Raw genomic sequence first — 17,630 nt, 5'->3', positions numbered from 1 at the left:
GGACGAGGGGGAGAATGAGATCGAGTAAATTGAGCATTACATACTGCATTACAGTGTCTCTTAATTAACCGTGTAAAAGCTTTCTTATTAGGACTGATGCACTCCTCAGTTAACGAGGAAAGAGAGAATGCTCTTTTAGTTGTCATTGAGAGCCTGCAGGGAAGAAGTGAAACAATGCCACACTAAATCCAAATGAGCGAAAAACAACTTCAAGATAATGATAAAGAAATCTTGCTGTAGTATGTTTTGTCTCAATTATCTGTCATCTTCGTCATCCCGGTCCACGCTGCTCTCCACCCCCTTCCCCGTCAGTGAATACACATTATGTGCAGCCGCGTTAAAAGTCTGATCACATCGCAGGGTATCTGTGTGAGAGCGAAGTGTGTATGTGTGTGAGTGTGTCAAATCACTTCAGCTTCAGGTTCTGCACCTTTGCTGTCTATCACCACCGAACCACTGCGAGGCAGAAGCAATTTCAAACAAATACACGCGCTCATTTGAATCATTTATTTTTATCCCTGTGACAGGATGGACGCACTATAGCAACAGAGATAAAAAAACAAACCCTAACTTCAACACAGGCACTGATTTGTAAGCAAATCTAGTGATAATAAGACTAGACGTCGGCTTCCAGAGCATGAAATGAGATTGCAACGTTTAATAATTTGTTCAATGTAGTTATTTGCTTTCTTTCTCTTAATGACAGTTGTAATAATCTCACATCTGTGTTTTAAAAAGAAAAAAATGAAGCTTTAATTTCTTTTTGAATTATGCTCTTAAATGAATATTTGAGCATGATGTGTGTTTCTTATCTTTTATAAGACAAGTCTAGACAAACACCGTATGTTAACGCTTCACACATCAGAGCTGGACTAGCAGCCCGCTACAGTGTACAACGTGAATTATTGTGTTTTTTTAGTAATGTTACATTTTAGTTTACGAAAGCATGTTTTGAAGCTTAAGTTGTAGCGCACTGCCTCTCACCATGCTATGCTTTTGGAGCCAGAAATGATCATACTTTGATTAGAGAGAGGAGAGCTCAATTATCAGCTAATGCCTACAAGCTACACCTAAAGACTTGGTGCAAGAAAACACGAGAACTTTGCTCATCAAAACTAGAGTTTAGGCTTCCTTGATGGTGTCTCAGTATATTTAACGTTTTTAGTGCTCAAAATTACACCAAAACCACAAACACAGTCGAGGTGTCGTGTTCTTTGACTTGACTTAGCCTAGCCTAGCCTAGCTGAGCAGATACTTTCTGGGCCGCATCCATGTGTCAGTTAGTGTGGCCCCACCCAGTCACGATAACCTTTAATAAAAATCTAAGAGAATATGAGAATGTATGATGTTTATTAAGCTACAGCTGGTAAAAAGTTAACTTAGCATAAAGCACAGAAATAGAACAATTGCTAACCTCGCTAGGCTAACGAAGCCTGTGCGCATAAACTTAAAACTGTCCTTCAAAAGTCTTATATTATATTATTATATATTATTGGCTAGCTTAACAATGGAAATCAGTGAGCTTTAGAAGTTCTGGTAGAACGACGTTGTTACCTTTGGAAAGAACCGTGAATCTTTCTTCATGTTGCTTCTATTCAATATGTTGATGGTCACATGTAGCACTAAGTCATAAGGGGTTTTGAGCTACAGTACGATTTAGAAACCAAGCAAAAAATAGTTTCCTAAAATGTTGGAATATTGCTTTATTTAATTTCATTAGCATAATTTGTTTGGATTAAATCAAATAGAACAAACTACAATGGAATCAGTAGCAAAGTTAAACTATACCTTTTAACCATATTTTAAGTTCACTGTTTGATTCCTCTGGCTCCTTATTTGAGAATGGTCCAAAAGTAGTTCTTTGAGATAAGTAGAGGTGAGCAATATAAAATAAATAGGAAGACCCAAGGACTGCATTTCCAAACGGTGCAACCTGCAAACAGTATATTACAGATTTTTATTACAGTAATGAAAAACAAGCACAAGTATATGTTGGATTTTACTTTGACATCTATGGTGCAGTTCTTTTCAGATTGCTCAGCCAGATCGAAGCTGCAGCAGTCCAGATGGGAGACAAAGAGTGTTTGTACAAGCAATTGGGCCTGAGTCAGCAAATTTTACACTGGGCAAATCTGCAATAGCAGCTGTAGCAGTTGGTTGTCTAAGATCAAACTGAACATTGGTCTGGGATGGAGCAACTGCACCGGTGTCATCGTGATTGACGGCTCTTGTTAAGAGCAGGATTTCTGAGGGGGGAACAGCAGCTCAGGCTTGCTCAAGGTCAATCGGGAGGTGTCTGGCAGGAATCCAATTGGAGATTTCAGCTTGAAAATTGGAGATATGCAACCCAACCTGTGTGTCAGAGCTGGGACTCAAAAGGTCAGTTAAGTGTCATACCAATGATAGGAGGAATGACAAGATGTGGTGACAGTGCCAAGAGGTTTAGTGCAGGAGGATGGTTTATCTGTGTCAGGCCTCCTTGGAGAGCAGGATGCACACTCTTATGGGATACCTGTAACAGTGTTTGCTAAAAGCTTAGGAAAAAATGGATATAAACCTGGCCTTCCCCGTTTTGAACAATAAATCTTGCTTTCCGTAAATTTGATAAAAGCTTTAAAGACTCGACTAAGACCTGTCTCAATTTTCCTTTTCTTAAAAAGAAAAAGACTTCTAAATTGAACAAATTAACTTTATTGTCTGTGCTGCTGCACAATTTCTGCTGGAGTCGTGTCTCCCAGCAATAAATCACAACAGTTATTATGATTAAACGATTGCTGTCCTCATGAGTTCATTTGTAGCTGTCAAATGTTGGTTACGTTCTGTGATGTAAGCTGAACAAGCCTCTGCGTGTCCGTTTGATTTGACTCTGTAGGCACCGGTGCCACCTGGCATGGAAGGTTGTTAATTTTCAGCCAAACCATATAATAATGATATACTGGAATTAAGTCATACTTGTGTCCTTGTCTTGTCTCGTGTGTATTACTTTCCCTGGAACACTCTCTCACAGTCTGTTCTCTAAACCTAAAAGAGAATTATGGATTTGATCAACTGGTCTCTGAATGCTATTGACCCCTTTTCTCAACGAGAGAGCCCGAGTGCCCTGGAGGGACTTTCCCTGCCGGATACATGATGGACGGGTGGCAGAAATGGAGGGTCTTGTGCCTGGCGGAACTGTCGATTGAGGACGCTGAAGATATCTACCTATTCGGAACAATGATAACAGGGTTCCTGCTGATCGGAGCTGGCTTGGCCCTGGCTTATCGGAGAATTAAGAAAGCGGAACCGGCTGTTCAAACCCCCCTCACCCCCCAAGGCTGCCCGCTGGGATTGAAACGATGGGACGAGGCGCGACTTCTCAGAATGGGCTCACTGAGTGCAGCATGGTTAAGACCTTGGATGAGTTTACAGCTGCCGTGAATACTCAGAATAACACCTCTGAGCATATATTGGGTTACATCAAGGAGAGGTCTGCTCAGAATAACACCTCTGAGTGGAACAGCTCACTGCAGTCGTGAGTTCTCAGAATCGGCTCTCTGAGCACAAGAATGACAACACCACAGAGCGCAAGTTTGATAACATCATGGAGAAGCTCGCGGTTCTCCAACGGGAGATTGAGAGACCAGTGTCGGAGTGTTAAAGAACAGCTTTGAAATTCTCATGAGCTGCTCGAATAAAAGAAAAATCAACAACATCAACATCATAATGCGGATATCCCCTCGGTGCCAGCTGTGGGCTCAAGGCTGGAGCCGAACAAAAGCTCCCTGATAACGACTGTGTGTTGACTGTTCTTCCCAGTCTATGGAAGGCCACCTGGGTGGGCTGGTAGACTGTTTACTTAGCCTGGTAGGGTGAAGGACACTGTCTCAGCTGAACTATGGACACGCACACACATACATTTACACTGATAAGCACTCACACATCCCCCTTCCCCTTCCAATGCCTTCGATGCTTGTTGCCTCCTGGGAACACGAGGCGGGTCTGGGCCCGTGCTGGAGAGTCGGCGCAGTGGCAGGATGGCTGCTGTGTTGCCTGGGATTACTCCTCATCCCCTACCCAACCCTGTTGCTGGTCACGTGCTCTATAATGTTGTACTGTGGACATTTATGTGCTTTCTGTGCAGAGGAGTTTTTTTGCTTCCTGTTCTCATGCTGTCCTCCTATAGCCCAGCATGAGTAGAGGTCTCTTTTTTTCCTCTTGTACTTTCCCATTGTAGTGTACATTTCAGTGTTTTTTCTGTAATGCAACCGTTCTCTGACTTTTATCCCATTGTGATGTCTGTGTTGTGTGTGTATGGTCGGGGGCGGGTTCATTCCACTGCAGGGCAACCTGCCACTGCATGTGGGAAATAAAATTTGAACTTGAACTTGAACTAGTTCAGGTATACTGTCTGCCCTGCATGTTAGATATCTGGCATCTAACAATCTGCCATCTGGTTTGTTTCTAGCTCAGCGGTAAGATTATATTTCTATACATTTAATTTGTGCCTCAGATCTGTGCGACATATTTATCTGTATCAGAGGTTTTCAAACTGGGAGGGTGCAGCAGAGCCACAGAGAGAAGGAGAAGGAGGAGGGGAGGACTCGTGTAATTGTAAAATCTTCCTGTTTAGTCTTACTGGTAGAGTTATTATAGTTTTGTATTCTCAAATTATTTTTATTTTATTTTGTTTTGAATTATTTTAGTTTCCGTTAATTTCCTGAGTGGGTTTGCTCGTTTCAGTTTAGTTTTCATTGCTTGAAAATGTTTAGTTTTTGTTTAGTTTTTATTAGTTTCAGTGTTAGTTTAAGACTTTATAATTGCTATTGTATGAAGGGCATGTGTCAGAGACAAGATTTAGGAAAATCAGCATGAATATTACAATATAAACACAACTCTTTGAAAGAGGTTGACTCACAGTTTTGTAGACATCCAAAGCCTCAATAAACACATCTGTAAAAGCCTCATCAGCCAGTTTGTGATAACAAATTTCACCAAATTAACAAATACCAAAAATAATTCCTCTATATGTTTTTCTCACCAAATCATTTCAGTTAGTTTAAATTTTCTATACAGTTCTAATTTTGATTTTTTTTTTAATTAACCGAAGTGTTTTTTTTTATATCTAGTTTAATATTTTTTAGTTTAGTTTTAGTTAACTATGTTAACCTTGGTTATTGACAGGCAAAATATTTTATTATGGTTGACCTGCTCTTGTTCTAATGTGCAAAATAATTAACATAATAGAAACTGCATAATTGGACAAATTAGCTGGGATACCGTTGTAGTGTCGATGCAGCACAGTTGTAACAGCTGTTGTTATTTCTTCATGTGTTTTTCCTCATCTATCTTCCCTCTTCTTTGCCAGCCAGAGAAAGACTGCTAACAGACTTACAAGAATGCCCAGCTTTTAGTTTTTTGGCAAAAAAAAAAAAAAAAAAAAAGGGCAAAAAGTAGTTAGACAAACTAAAAATATTAGATTCATATCTTCACTTATCTTTAGAAAGATGGCAAAGATTTTTGTCCCTCTTTTGTTAAAAGCACAAGCATGTCTGTGCTTAATGATACAAAAGATTAGGGTCCAATGATGATGCCACTTGTACAATTCTACCAGACACAACAAAACTGAGAATGTATAAGAAATGAAAGAGCATGTGGCATTGCAGTGTGGCCAGATTTGGCCTGGCATCAGTATCAGTTGGGGTTGTAGCAGTGACTGTGACACACAGCTCACAGAACCAATTAAGACACTTGGAAGCTAAAACTCCCACTAGCTTTAATTATTGTCAAAATCAGTCACAACTTACTGAAATTCTAACACAAAGAGAAGAAACACATTTTCAGATCGTGTCACTCGGTTGACCGTTACAAATGAGCATGCTTAAATCTGCTTCAAAATCACAGAAATCGATCTTTCACATAACTCCGAAACACTTTAAGATTTTTATTCTCCAGTTTTGATCAAAGTTAGAACCCTCTGACTTACATAACAGTCATTTGCCGACTTGTAAACCCAATTACAAGCAGCAACTTCTAAATTCTACCACAAATCCCAACGCTTGGTTGATATTTATTGAAAAGTATGCATAAGACATCGGAAGCATTTCCTGGATAACAAATTCCTACTCTGTAGAGACATTTCTTTGTTTTATAAAATAGACACAGTTTGTTTGCTCTTGGCAGAGAAAGTGGGGCTCACTTTCAAAAACATATGTGTGTTATTGAAGGAGTTAAAGATGACAGTCCTATTACCGTTTATGTTTTAGTATTTCTCTCAGCGTGATGAAGATTAGTGATTTGTAATTATTAATTATCAGAATTTAGTTGGATTATTTCAGGTGCTGATTCTGAGCTAAAGCATGTGCAAAACACTGAAGTTTAAATTTCTTTGAAAACATCTGTGCTACTCTTAAGAGTTCACTGTGAAAGAGAGTAGCACAGAACTAATTTTAGTCGGCACATTTATTAAGAGGAAGAGCGAAGGAGCAGTGCTTCCCTTCTCGTTTTACAAGTCGGATCAGATTAGATTTGGTTTCACGACATGAGAAGTAAGCTGAAGTGAGATGGCATGCTGTCTCGTGTCACAACGCAGCCGTGAGAAAGAGACGCGATCAGCATCAATGCGATGCAAAGACAGGGAGACAACAGAGTGGAGCTTCAGAGGTGGCTGCTAGTTGGGAGCTTCAAATGCCATTTACTCCTTTACAAAAAGAAGGTGTGACAGAGCTTTAGGAGGGACAAGTAACAATTTAGTGAGGTTAGAAACAAAGATGTGGAACACGTCACACAATTCATCGAACAGTTTCTCTACAGTTTCTCATCCATCACCATACCGAGGCGATCATCCTTCCTAACTGAAAGAAGCAATCAGTTGGATGGAAAATCAAGTGAAAGGAAATGAGTCGCTTAAGATCACAGACTTTATATTTTTTATCAAATGCGATCAAAGTTGGGTAAATGAAGACCAGATAACTCACTCCGCTAACCTAGTGTAGATGAGGAAAAGTAATAACGGGATATGTAATGCAGCTCCAGTTTAATCAGAGATGTGACACTTGAATGACACTGATGGCCGAATGTGCTCCATTATGATTTTCCTCTCGCTCCCATTCTCCGCAGAGCATAGATTTGAAGTCAGAGGTGACAACTGATCCACGTCAAAGCCGAGCATAAAAACACGGCGGAAAGAGCTGTTCCTAAAAACAGTGAGAACACACTCCTACACGCCAACATCCTGCCTCAGCCTCCCAGAGTTTATGGACCACATGCCAACAGGAGCCCAAGGAGACTCAGCCTGGGGACTTTGAAGGAATCGTGTGGGGAAGAACGGTGCAAATGATACGGCTGCACCTCCTTCCCTGCCTGCCTCGCTTCAAAAAGTAAGCTTTATGGTGTGGACTTTCTTTTACCCTAACTTTAATCTAGATAATGCTTTTAGTTGTTTCTTGATGTACTCAAATGGAATTAAAGCATCGCTCTCTGTGTTTGAACTTGTCTGTCCTTCTGCTGTTTTATTTGATGATTATTTGTTATGTATGTATACCTTGCTAATGCCCTTAGAATTGCTTTAATTCTTAAATGCACAGATTCAGCGAGGTGCTGGAAACATTCCTCAGAGATTTTGGTCCACGCTGACATGACAGCATCACACAGTTGCTACCAATCTTTTGGCTGCAAATCCATGATGTGAATCTCCCATTCCACCACATCCCAAAGGTGCTTTATTTGACTGAGATCAGGTGACTGTGGAGGCCATGAGGTGTGCCTAGAAAATATCTCCCAGCATCCTGAACTGTTGATGCAAGGCAGGCTGGAGCCATGTTTTCATGTTATTTATTCTAAATTCTGATCATACCATCCGAATGAATTTTGTGTTTAAAAATCCATGCAAATTGTAGCCTCAGCTTCATGTTGTCAGCTGACAGGAGTGTTACCCGGTGTGGTCTTCTGCTGCTGTAGTCCATCTTTTTCAAGACTCGATGCGGTGTCTGTTCAGAGATGCTCCTTCGTTGGTTGTAAAGAGTGGTTATTTGAGTCACTGTTGCTTTTCTGCTCAGACCTCTGACCTCACGAATGCTTTTTTGTCCCAAGAACAAAATGCTTACACAAGTCCGTCTGGCACCAACATCTACAGATAGATAGATAGACACTTACGTAGATATATCCGTACATTACAGATGAGAAACAGGCACATTTTTCTTCTTTTATTAAACAGAACCTTTTTTTATCCGTGGTTAGAGGAGCTCTACCTTAAGCTAAGTGCTGTTCTAGGCTTTTTCTTTTTTCTCAGTGAAACTGAAGCTTGGCACTGAGGCTCAAACTTAATGTAATATATTTTAACCCCATCTAATGTGATTCTAACTCAATGGACCTTTGTATTGGAGCAACATTTTAAAAGCATTTGCCTACAACAGACTCACTTTTATAAATTGAACAGAATTACTTGCGACTGTCCCCGACTGTGATTTTCTTTCATCCTTTAGTACTTCCATGGAACCCCACCCCCCACTGTGGTTCAACTAAGTGTTGATATTTATTGAATTTAAAGCCCCAGCAACAAACCGAGCCAGAGGAACACCTTTACTGCACTACCTCTTTCTCAAATGGTGGGAGTAATTAAATAAGACATAAATGCAGCCATTAAACAAACTAACACTTATCAACAGTTAAACAGTGAGCAATAAAGCTCGATTATCCCCCTCATTTTCTCGTTTTGGGCATGAGGCCAAACAAAGCAATCAGTAAAAGTCTCTCTAAAAGCCAGCCCCCATTAGCAAAATATACTAACTTGCTACCTTTGGTCAATGCTCTGAAGTGAGCTGCCTCTCGTGAAAGTGGAACGCCAACATATAATTTTCATGGATATAGCTTCTAAATTAAGAATAACACAATACCCTTTGTGTTTCTAACTCAGTCTGACCGGATTTTGTGGGGGTGAAAACGAGGTCGCGTGGAGTCATAAAAGAGCGAAAAGTTTCGAAAAAACTGTGCGAGGCATCTCGGGATTCAAAGCAACTTTTGCTTAAGATCCGAACACTCCCACAGCTGATATTTCATGCAGCAGAAACCCACACACACACTGAGAAGTCAAAGCGAAGTGTACACTGCACAGGATCTTTTCCGGGCCCCGGAGGCGGCCTGTACCTATTTATCCACTCTAATTTCTCATATGGTGAAGGATAAACTCAAACTGCTTCAAGTGTGACAACACAAAATTGTATTTATTAAGAGAAGCCTGCTTACTTATACTAGTTGTTTTAATCCACCACTGCAATTTAGTCTCACAAGACAATGTTAGATGCATTTAATGGCTCTGTAATTAATTTACTGCGTAGCATGGCTGCTGTAATTTTCTTTGGATGAAGTTTTATTGCGCAAAAGTGGATTGGTATTTGCCAACATATATTACTTAAAGGAAAAGCAAGCATCTGTTTTGCTTCACATCCCAGTTTGGACGATATAAAGACTAATAGGCGAACCGTGCACTAACAGAAAGCGACGTGGAGAAAAAGAAAAAGAGAGCGAGAGAAAAAAAGCAAAAGCAAAGGAATTAACTGTGCAGAAAAAGAACAAAGTCACAGAAGGGAAGATGAAAGCATTATGAAATGTAGTTGATGTAGGCAATTTAGGACAAGGGATTTAATGACGTTTGTGAATGCGGCACAGACAGCCGACATGGCAGCCAAACGTGAAAGGACAACACAACTGTAAAGGCAGGCATGATGATGAAGCAAAAGAAAACTGGGTCTCAGTCAGCCGCTTCATTGTTCCCACCAGAAAAATGCGACAGGGAGAGCAAGGACGAAAACGGCGCCTGTGTCTTCTAAGCGATACATAGAGCTGTTCGGTTAAATCAGCGCAGCCTCTAATTGAGTCCTTATATTTTGAGGTCGTGCGTGTAAACAGGAGCGGCTTTATTTTTTTTAAGTATTGTATAGAGTCTGACGAATAGAATGTGAAATGTGTGGCAATGTGTAGGTGAGAATATAATGATTAAGCAAAGGAAAGGGAAATGAGTCATACAGTCAACAGGCAAGTAAGAAGATGAGATAATGGCAGCAACATGTTGGAAACTGACCTATGATCAACCCAGCCAAGGACTATAATAGATGAGTTATTCATCAGACTTTCTGACTCAGAGTTCCTATTTTGATAGATCTGAAGTAGGATGGCATTTTTATTTTGAAATGTTGAGAAGTCCAAGGACAAACTGTACTCAATGCACGAATGTTCTCAGGCTGTAAAACCATACAAGCCTGGGTTTCTCCTCTTTATTTCAACACCACAACACTAGAGTAATGTATTGTACTGAGGGCATATTGCACCTAATTTACATTTCCCAGAATCATTTCTTTGTGTTACACTACTATGACATGGCTAAATACAACATTCACATCCACTCAGGGCTGTAAAAATGCCAAGCATTTCTTCAGCTTTGCAACAACATAATCACAGTTCCTGCAAGATCATCATCATTTCTTCACCGCCACCAGTGTAGCTACCGCTCTGTTGACCTTAGCCTCATACCAATATCACCGACGTTTGCTTGGTAGTTAAAAAAAATCAGTTTTAAACCAATCTTGAGATCATTAAAAATGTAACGATTTACGCATACTAATTAATAATTGAATGTGATCTTGATACATAGTAAGCAGGATGTGAAAGACTATAAGTGAAATAGTTTCTGAATTTAGCTAGCTCATGTTAGCTAAGATCATAACGGTGTTTAAAGTCATAATTTGGACACAGTTTTAAAAATCAGTCTGCACTTAGGCTTCAACCTGGTCTTGTGGAATTTCATATAAATTATTATATTTCTGCATAATGATGCAAAACAAAACACTTTGTCTGCAATAATAATGATAACACTTAAACAACTGGCTGCCATAAACGACTTAAAGTCAGAGCATAAATGCAAACAAAGTAACACTATCTGTGTTCCATGTATGAACAAAGTGCAAACAACTTTTTTGCCCCTGATATTCATCCAGAAAAAAAAAATATTCAGAATTGAAACAGAATTGAAGAATACGAAATAAAGAACGGTCATACATTTAGTTAATAAAGATAAAAATGTAAATATGTAGTTTTTGTTCTCTTTAATAATTACAGCATGACTATGCATCAGCTACAAGACAGAGTCGTGTAGACTCATGTAAAATAGTCAGTTTACACAGTATTTGTCACATTACTTTAGCAGTTTTTAGATGGCTGACTTTTATGTTTACAGGCATGTTCAGGTGTTGTTGGACCTCCACCATGGCCGCCAGGCACAACCTAACAGTCCTGTAAAGGTGTCAGGGATACAGAGAGGTTTTCAACTGATGTAATCGTTTTCTATTTCCTCTCTTATTTCTGAGGTTAATTTTCACCCGAAGGCACAATGTTGTTTTGTGGCTCAGCTGCCCGGGCCTCCCACCACAGCCCTGTATTTATATTGCAACTTATCAGGATTGAATTCAAATTTAACCAATTAAGCTAACCAATCTCAGTGTCTCTCCCCCTCTCACAAATAAAAAAATCCAATCAGAGTCCCTAGCTGAAGCGTGACAAACACAGGCTGACTCCTTGACTCAAAGGCAGACGATAAATTTGCCTTTGTAAGTCCCGTTTGAAATGAGTGTTTTCTCAAAACGGAGACGCTGGCCCTTCTTGTGTTTAAAGACTTTCCTCTATTTTATGTAGCAGAAAGATTAAAATCAATGCAAATGATTTCAGAAGCCAGTGCGGCCTTGATCAAACACTGCATTATGCTCACTGACACAGACGTGACACATCTAAAGTTTATTTCCCAGATACTCTGCCAAGCCAACTCTGTGTCAGTGTCTCATACATCAGTGTGGCAGAACTGCATCTGCATTAAAATATAGATATATGAAGAGATTTATTTTAAATAAAACTGTAGATCAGATGTGTTTACAGTAGATTACTTTAGTAGATTTCATTTTTTTTCACAAAAAAACCATGAAAATTTCTGTTTGAGAATATTTAAGTCATTTCACATCAGAAAGGAAATTTCTGTGAAGAACTATACTGTAAAAGGAGTGTCAATAGACAAGACAGCAGTTTTGTCCTTGGGTTAGAGACATTTTAAGACAGATAACTGCCACCTAAACAATCTGAATGAAAATCTATGGCCCTCCAAAAGTTAATAATTTACTTTATAACAGCCAAACCAAACCCATAACCCGGCCCCGTTGATGCATTGACTGAACCTCAGAGTGGAACGTCACCGCTTTTTTCCCCTTTTTTTCCCAGTGTCAGGCATATCTACGTGATGGGATGAGCCAGAGACATTGATCATATTGGCACGCTGGATTGAGCTGTAAATGAAGCCATGGTGTAAATCTTTGTGAAAGTGTATTAAAAGTATAAAATGCAGGCAAAAAAAAGCTGTTTGAACATTTTTTGGGGGGCGGGAGCAAAGCCGTTTATTAAGTTTGACTAGTTATTTTATACTGAAGTTGTGTTATGGCTTTTTCCAATAGACTGTATATACAAGATGGATGTATCCACTTTAATATCACTAACTGGTTTCTGGTGCTCAGACTTTGAAGCCTCAATGTTAAAAGTTTTTACTGCTATTATGTTTGTTTTTTGAAGCCAGCTGTTGTCATATTTAGATCCAAGAAGTGCTGAGAAGTGCTATTTTAGCATCATGGCAGCAATGCTGTCTCACAGCAAGAAGGTCCTGGGAGTCCAAAGACATGCACTTATTGGAGTTATGTTAATTTGTGACTCCGTGATAGACTGGGAAGCTGTCTGGGGTGTAGCACCTCTCACCCTGTGATAGTTAGGATAGTCTAGAACCACTTCTGTTTGACTGTGAGTTGGATAAGTAGAAGAGAATGGATGGAACACAAAGTTATCAGCTATAACCAGTAAGGTTGGTTAGCAAGTTGCATCCAAATACTTTATAGGTGCAAGGACACCCACAACAACAACTAATTAGCTCTAGGTATGTCATAGGATTGGTGACAAAGTCTGTCCTATAGCTTTGGTCCAGAGGGAGAGAAGTTTAGGTCTCAAGAAAATTCAAACTGGTGAACAGTTCTCATTAACTGGAATATTATCCAAAACCCATTGCTGCTTTTTGTAGCATGCTGTACATGTGGTTTTAATTCTGTTCATTTGAGCTTTTGATGTTGACATTTTAACATCTTTAAAGTTAAAATTCTTACATAATCATTATCTTAGTTCGGTCTAACATTTTTTTCAAGTCTTTAAAATGTTAAATACTCAAGGATGCTAGCATGATAGCATAGGATTATGAACAAAGAAGGATTTGGCAGTTAACTGAAGCTTAAGATGTAAGTTTCAGTAGTGTAGTGGGAAACCTGAAAAAATGACTTGACTCAAAGTAACTCCGAAATTAATTTAACTGTGAAATCTAGCAGTAGATTTGTTTTTTGTGTGGACAGGATGTGATCAGCTGACCTCTGCTGCTGACTCCATTGTATTGCTGCTGCTCTCGAGCCCTAGGAAGTGTAAAGGTGCTATAAACACCTCAGTTTAGCAAACAGTGACCATGAACTTTACACCTTGCTCTTTAACATAGTCTGTTACTGTGAGTTTTACTACGCAGCACACTGCACACTGCACACTACCCAGCTGAGCCCACACTTTTATATTATTCTTACACAATAATGCAGCTGAATAACACAGTTAGTATTATTCAGTTTGTACAATAAAAACATGTTATAATATGAAATAACAAGCAACACGTCCTGTACAGATCTAATATCAGATTAAAGATCTTTAATCTGATATTAGACTCAGGGCATCTCACTCAAGCTGAGCTGTTGGTAGATTTAAGCAATAATCTTGATCTTCTATCCTCACTTTAACATATCTCTCAAAATAAAACAAATGTACTTTTAGTAAGTGTTAGTTTGTGTTTGTTGATATTCATTGAGGTGTTTAAAAATCCGATTTTAATTAAATAAATCAATAAACTTAAAAATCAATGTAAAAAACAAACAAAACAACCCATAATTTATACTCACTGCCCATCTGTAGAACTAGCTAGATATTTTGAATCCTGGGTATTCCCCTGTTTATTAGACACCTCATTGACAAAGGAAATATTTTGATAATTTGTGGTCATGAACTACAGTTTTGCTAATTTAATTGTGACTTGAACGCTGACCAGCACTGCTGTCCCTAGAGAGACACCAGTAGCATAGCTAAACATCTTAAGCTCTCTTGGATACAGCAATTCTTTTATAAAGTGCTTCAATTATTAAGTCAAGGATATTTTTTGCAACTGTTGTTGGTAAGGCTATGAAGTTCAATTCAGTTGACTCTATTACTGTAACACCCTTAAGAAGCTGGTTCATACCATTGATCAGGGTTAGCATGCATTACATTTGAACCAAAATCCCCCTGAAATCCTGTCAACATCACGGGAGATTTGGTGTTACCTTGTCACACAGCGCAAGAGCATATCGCTGCGAGGATCTGTAGCCCTTTTGTTAATGCTGAAAGGATATACCTGTAATCTGGCTGTCTTGAGGAAGAAACGCTGAGCCAAAATAATTCAGGGGAAGTAGCTACAGTGAAGAGGACAGAGAATTAAACTGGTGGCCCGACAGAACGTATTACAGTGCTGTAAAGATAAAACACGTTATAGTGCTGTGAAGCTATATATCAAATCTTTCTAGGGTCCCGTGAGCTGCATACCCACCCGCAAACAAAACCCTGGAGATGAATCCCAGGCTATGAATCAGGTGAAGCACTCTGTAGCTACCCTGCAGCTTGTATTATTTTGCAGCAGCATTTTCTCAAATATATATGGAGTAAAATACATGGTATTAATTATTTATTGACATGTATTTCATTATTCCTTTAAGATATTTAAGGGAATGAGATGCCAAATGCTGAGTTTGTGAAAGCGTCACAAACACAGAGCTGAGTAATGAAAGCACTGGACTTTTTTTTAGCGAAGTGTCCAGATTTATTTAAGCATTTTTAACAGTTATTTATCTCTTTTACATGATGTAGTGTACAATATTAGTATAGCATCTATTTTCTAGTGGTCTTGGAAGAATCTGGAGCTCCTGAACATAAATCCAAATCAGGGTCATTACAAAGCTTAGACCCTCCTGCTGCGAGGCAATGGTGCTAACTGAGCCACCGTGTCGCTTAACATTTATATAGGTTATATACACTGGGTCTTTGTGTCAGCAGCTGAGATAAGAAATGGCTGCACGCAAATCCAATCATTCCTTCATGCCAGGAAATCGGTAAACATAAACAAGGAAAGGGGAAAAAAGTATGTTGGTGTGGGGCGAATCCATTAATGCTGCCTTAGCCTTTAATGTGTTGCCCAACCTGCCTCTATGACATATTCAGAGAGGGGAGGTTGATAGAAATTTAACAGGATTGTAATGCATTGGTTTCATTAATTAATTTATAATGAAATTGTATTACGAGCTCCAAACACATTTGATTTAAAAATATGCCAGGTGTATAGCTAAATTACATCTTGCATATGTTAAAGAAGCAGAACATGGAGTACAACAGAGATTTATTTTTTCTTTTAGCTTTGTATAATAGAATATAATAGAGTATAAGTGTATAATCCTCTAGCTCTATTTCTACGCAGAGTCATATAAACCTGCTGCAACCTTTAGGATTTGCCTAGCAGGCCATGTTTTTCTATCATGATCGCAGATGTTTTGAGTTCCTTGTCATCGCCCTAAGCATCATGCTTTGCGTCATCTTTTCCTTTCCCCGTGTCCAATCTGCACATCTAAAATGTTCTCTATGTGAGATAAGCTGTGGACCACTATTATCGTTTCACCGCCATTAGTGAAGTGGGTTTCCCTATACGTCAGCAGCCACTTTGGTCATCTAAAATCCACTTTTGCAGATGTCTCAGTCCTATCCCTCTGTGGGGTCTTAATGGGGAGATGGGATTTAAAGGTCTTGCACACAGCTGCTTTCTGTCACTCCCCCTCACCCTCCCCTCCGTCTCTGTTTTTCTATTTATTTATTTTTTATGTAAATCGATCTAGTCTTGGGTTCCAGTATTAGATTGGGGGGTTGTTGTGTGTACTGTACTGTGCCTGAGGCGGCTGGCTGTCTGGCTAACACATTACCCCACATCCCTGCTTTACTCCCCACTATAGATAACTGAAATTTAGACAACCATATAGATTGTCCACATGTGGGTTAATGTTTTTGCAATTTGATCCTGCATGGATAGACAAACACACAGTAAGCATTCACACACGCACAAACACAAATAACAGTTGTGTGCTCTTTACGTTTTTATGCCATTTTCTAATAGGTGCAGACAAGTGAGCAACCACGAGGCAAAAAGAAAAAAAATGCTGAAATGTGTGTTTGCTATTCTTTGTGGCACCTGCTTAATCCAGAGAATCACAGCTCAATATGCTCTATTAATCCCTCTGGCTCTGTGCACCACTTCAATTCCACACCACATCTATCTTGTTTTTATAGGGCTGACCCAAATACTCCAGTGTTGAAGAGACTCACTGCTGAAGCTCTTGGGATTCAAAAGTCATCCATTCTTTAACACTACTCTGCCTCTCGCTGTCTCGAACACACAACCTGCACGCGCTGGAAAACCCAACACCAGAATACATTATACTATAGTCATAAAAATGAATCAATATCAAAGTGCATAAAGTAAAAAAAAAATTCAGCTTTTTAAATGTTTTATTTCACTCTTCAGGTTCCACTTAAAGTGCACTGACACCACTTTGCTGTGTCAACAGGACTGAAGAGGAAATAGGCTCAAAAAGGGATTAGTGAGTAGCAGTTTAGCTTTGAATGTGAATATTTTGTGGAGCTCGGGACACAGAGCACAGATGTTAGTCTCATTTCATATCTGACAACGTGTCATGAGAGGAGATGCTAAAGGACAGTACAGTAGAATAAGTCCTAAATAATGCATGACAAATGCATTTTTTTCCTTCCGCTTCTGCAATAATCTGCCCTGATAAGGGCTATAAATGTAGAAATATTTGAACCACATTTGAGAGGGTTGGGAAAAACAGTCTAAATGTATTTCCAAGTTTCTATTCAACTCATGAAGACTGAACTAAGAGAAACTGTCCAGAAACTGTGTGCGTTTTTTTTTTTAAATATCACCCTTCCCATCTATAGAAATTCAATTTTTCTTTGTGTGACACTTTCTGCTGCAGCCAAGATATAAATTGCTTTCAGCCTAGTTCAATCTCAGACATCCACTTTTTTTCTGCTGCACTCTATGTTTTTAGTGAAAGTATCAAATGGTTACAAACATAAAAGTGTCCAAATAGGCTGGATATCTAAACCTTGAAGTTCAACTGGAAATCTAACATAGTAGTGAATTATTAATGCACTCACCTGTTAACATCTGCCACTCTTAGAGGAGAATAAGTGCAATCTTCCCTTTGTGAGAAAACAAATATACAACATTTGGACTGAAAAGTGAAAGACATTCATTAATTCTCCACTAAAACGATCCCTGACCTGCCACAGCTGAACAACTGCAGAGACATGTGCTTGTCCTTTTTTTTTTTTCAAACAGTGGTTTATTACACTTGAAAATGAGTGAAATGTCAACGAAGTTTGTCCTTACAATTTTCACTGTTTTTGTAAGAAACATGCATGCATAAAGTTATCTTTGCAAACACATTTTT

General features: G+C 39.1%; 1 protein-coding gene across 3 annotated transcripts in view; it reads left to right on the top strand.

Annotated features, from left to right (window-relative positions):
* The window catches only part of flrt1a (fibronectin leucine rich transmembrane protein 1a), a 56,167-nt gene that overhangs the window by 20,497 nt on the left and 18,040 nt on the right, over nt 1-17,630 (top strand). The window contains exon 2 of one of the 3 annotated variants that reach the window (XM_040049847.1): nt 7,096-7,355. The exons of 1 other annotated variant lie outside the window; for it this stretch is intronic. The gene's annotated coding sequence lies outside the window, so the exon portion shown is untranslated. Of the gene's footprint in view, nt 1-5,149; nt 7,356-17,630 lie in introns of those variants that run through there. One more of the 3 variants, XM_040049848.1, reaches the window with a different exon arrangement.

Source organism: Simochromis diagramma, unplaced genomic scaffold (assembly GCF_900408965.1).
Source record: "Simochromis diagramma unplaced genomic scaffold, fSimDia1.1 OVJJ01000050.1, whole genome shotgun sequence".
Taxonomy (NCBI): domain Eukaryota; kingdom Metazoa; phylum Chordata; class Actinopteri; order Cichliformes; family Cichlidae; genus Simochromis; species Simochromis diagramma.
The sequence above is the reverse complement of the archived record's forward strand: the minus strand, read 5'-3'. Positions and strand labels throughout refer to the sequence as shown.